The following is a 3901-nucleotide window of genomic DNA, read 5'->3' on the forward strand; positions in this document are numbered from 1 at the left end:
GTGATAAAATTGACCGTCTCTACAGGGCTCCAGTAAGGGCCGTGTTGATGGCTTACTCGGTTGAGGAGGCTTGTTGCTCATGGCGAGACATCTTGAGGATGATCAGGGCGGTTTTCTTTTTCTGGAGATGCTTAAGGACTGAGCTGAAGAGCACTGGGGACCGGAGGTCATTGTTACAGACCAACTACATACTAAGAGGAACTCAAGTCAAGAGCCTCAACTGAGAATGTTTTGCTTTTATTGAAATGCTAGTAATCAACTAAATGAGAGTGAGGGCCTGAGATTACTTATGTTTGCAGGACTACATCTGTCACGAAAGGAAAAAGGAATATGTTCACTATGGTGCTGAGAATGATTCAGAAGTTTTTGGATGGAAAACAGTGAACAAATAAAGCGAGCTGCAGTCTTGCCTCGTGGAAGTCACGATCCCCTCTGGCAGGTGAGAAACATTTCTTGTCTTTGCTTTTCATTCTGTGAAGAATTAGCAGAGAGCCCTGGCTTAAACCACAAAATTTTGTTTAGTGGTTTTATGTCACTGTGATATCCTGATATCACACTACGACACGGTGATAAAGTCCGTAAGGCAAAGAACTCAAGTTTAAATCCCTGCAGCCCCTTTCTGCCTCGTCCATGTAAGTAATTACCCGCTTTCCTCTTTAATCTGACCTCTGGACGTGGTTTCTTCCTCTTACAAAGTTTCCAGACCGGTGTCCTTGTCTCAAAAATACGGGCAGCGTTTTATATTTTAACTCTGATTCAAATTCTCTCAACGTGGTAAAAAGATACAGGTGATTCATCAGGGAAAACAAGAAAATTTGTACATTTAAAACATTTAATAATAAGCTATCATGACACAAATAACGAAAGTCAGAAACTGCAGGCAGTTCTGTGTAATCAAAAGGCTTTGGGGCGCCTGGGGGGCTCAGTGGGTTGAGCCTCCGACTTTGGCTCAGGTTATGATCTCATGGTTCCTGGGTTCAAGCCCCTCATCGGTTTCTGTGCTGATGGCTCAGAGCCTGGAGCCTGCTTCAGATTCTGTGTCTCCCTCTCTCTCTGCCCTTCCCCTGCTCATGCTCTCTCTCTCTCTCTCTCTCTGTCTCTCTCTCAGGAATAAATGAACATAATTTTTTTTTTTTTAAAGGCTTTTAATGAGCACACAGGCACTTCAGCCTCCTCTTACCACCTCAGGACACAAAAACATAAACACAAAGACACACGTGGTCACCAGATATTAACCGTTGTCCCAGATATCTCCTTAAGGCAGTGACAACCCCGTCTTTCTGAGATATGACCTCCTGTCTGATGATGTGAACCAAACAAACAAACACAGGAAAACTCAGGTGTCGTGAGGAACACCTTCCATTCTCATATCCAGATGTAGAAGGAAATCAGGTAGAGCACAACATCGACGATCTCAGTTGGTCTTCTCTAAAAGCAAAAGTTGACATGTGGATGGTAATCTTTCAGCCAATTTGGCAGGAAAAAAAAATCCAATTCAGATATTTCAAGAGAATTCTACCTGTTTTTAAAAACGTTCTTGGAGCCCCATCAGTGACAAGAAATACCTTTCAAGCCCTCCCTCCAGCTCTGTCACATTTACTAGGTGACATTTTCTTCTACTTCACATAAGTTATCTGACACAGTAGCGTATCAGCAATATACTACAGGGAAGATAATTGGAATCAAGAAAGCTAATCCACCTTTCTGCTTCAGCTGTCAGAGGGAAAAAAATGAAGTTAGAGCAAATACTTTTAAAAGCACAACAGGAGAATGTCAGTTTCCTGACTCAGCAGCCCAAACAAAAATGGCAGCTCTGTTCCCGGGGCTGTCGCTTCCGGCCTCCGGGGCCATAATGTGCTTCCTCCGCTACCTGGAGCGGAAGTGGTGGGACAGGAAAGTGTGACACCCTCGGGGCATAATGTGCTTCCGCTGCTTCCTCCAAGGAAAGTTGTGGGCAGGGAAAATGTGACACACCCGCCCCAGCTTCCAAGTAAGGATACGATGCGCTGCCTGAGAGTATACTATCCTATAAATTGGGCCAAGCTGAAGTCTAAAACTAGGACTTTGGTCCAACAGAGCTAAAGTTTCAGCAGAGTGATTTCAAATGCAAGAAAGAGCAATGATTTTCACCCAAGTCGTGTAGAAAGCAACGTCCCTCGGCCACAGTGTTAATCCGGGAGCAAAATAGACCCGAGCAAAGTCTTGCCAAAGCAATATCCGCAACCCCCCCCCCATCTTTCTCATGCCCTGAAGCAAAGATTCCTATATATTAGACAGAAACAAACCTACCGATTATAGAAATGTCCCTCGATGGAAAACCAAAGAAGAAAAAAAAAATCTGACTTGATGAATGTGTCGTTTCTGTTTCTGTCACGTCAAGATGTGACTCTGAAGGTGTAGTTATTTTGCTGAGTGCATCTTGGAGGGAGTAATTATTTTGCTGAGGAAAATCCCCACCAGATATTTCTTTCCTTCTTTCTTTCTCTCTCTCTCTCTCTCCCCCCCTCCCTCTCCCTCCCAGAAGTCCCTGACTTGGGTACATCTACTAACTATACCAACATGTTGGACATGGGCGTTCTGAAGTTGAAGGATAGTCTCACTGGAGAGCAAACATCTCAATACCCACTGGGCCAGCAGCCACTGGGTGAAGAGATTCCCTTCTTGAAGGGTGTCAGAATGCCACGGGGCTGGTGACATGGGGTAGCAGGGGATGCCCCCTAAGTTGACCCCATCCTGCCATTGCTGCTTCGTACCTGGCTGAGCCAGGGGAGACGTGGTTACCTTCTGAAGTTGATTCACAAGAGTCCGTGAGTTAAATAAAAGAGAAGGCTCAGATTCCTTTACTTTATTTTCTAGTTTGATACTAAAGTACTTAAATGGGAAAAATCCAGGGAGAAGATTTGTACAAGGAAACTTGAAATTTAACATTTTACCGGCCGAGGTCAGAACCCTGTTTAACGTCAAGGTGGCATCCTGTTCTCTGTCACATTTGCACAAAACACCTGAGCCGTGAATTATTGCAGACTGTCACATCTTCTTCATTGTCATACACCGATGTAAACAGACCATTTGTGTCACTCGTAGATGTGTTTTTATTATTAGAGCTTTAATACAGCTAATTCTCTTTCTAATTTCAAGCTCAAGAAAGCAAGATGTATTTGCCTCCAGGTACAAAGAGCAGTTAGGAAGCCTGCCTTCCCCCTGCCTTTTAAGCTGTAAATCAATCTCATCCTGTCTCAGCTACCGCAGCGTCCTACGCATTTGCAAAATTCCCTGATGACCAGTCCCAAGGCTGCTCCGCCTAAGAGTTTTATTGCTTCCTTCCTTCTCTTTTATATGAAAATATCTATTGATTCCCTACTAAGGTCAAAGCCTTACATCGGAACTGGGAGGATGATAGTTAACACTGAAACAGTGCTCCCACACTGATGTGGAAGAGTTGGGGTTTGGAGTTGATGACCAAGAAAGAATTCTTGTGATGTCTTCAGGGCAAAACGGTGCTTTTTCTGAAAGCCTGGGGACAGGACCCGCGGGCAGAAAGAGCTGCGCTGGGGTGCTGAGGGGTGGCTGATTATATAAATCCAGGTTGGGAGGGAGTTAGGGACAGCACAGGCCTTTAGGGAATTTGAGAAATAAGGTTTCCAGGACCTTGAGGTTAGCTGTTGTTGGAATAAGGTCATTTGATACTGTCCGGTAAAACCTCAGTCATGAGACCCTTCAGAGGTCTCTGAGTGGGCCACATGCTTGGAGAATAATTGCTAACATATATCTGGGGGGAGTGGGGGGGTGGGTAGAGATAAAGGAAGTCTCCAAAGGGATTTTGTTATGCTAAAGAAGTCTCACAGGATCCTGGGGGGTTGGGCCAAGATTGCCTTTTGCCCTTAGAGGAGTGTCAGCATCC

At 44.8% G+C, this 3901-nt stretch overlaps 1 long non-coding RNA gene across 1 annotated transcript; it reads right to left on the bottom strand.

Annotated features, from left to right (window-relative positions):
- Window positions 1–202: 202 nt before the first annotated feature.
- On the bottom strand, window positions 203–1800 carry LOC123582617. The gene is made up of 2 exons (XR_006704480.1): window positions 1237–1800; window positions 203–471 (listed from the first exon to the last, which is right to left on the bottom strand). It is a non-coding gene; the product is annotated as an uncharacterized LOC123582617 (long non-coding RNA).
- Window positions 1801–3901: the final 2101 nt, after the last annotated feature.

Source organism: Leopardus geoffroyi, chromosome B1 (genome assembly GCF_018350155.1).
Source record: "Leopardus geoffroyi isolate Oge1 chromosome B1, O.geoffroyi_Oge1_pat1.0, whole genome shotgun sequence".
NCBI lineage: Eukaryota > Metazoa > Chordata > Mammalia > Carnivora > Felidae > Leopardus > Leopardus geoffroyi.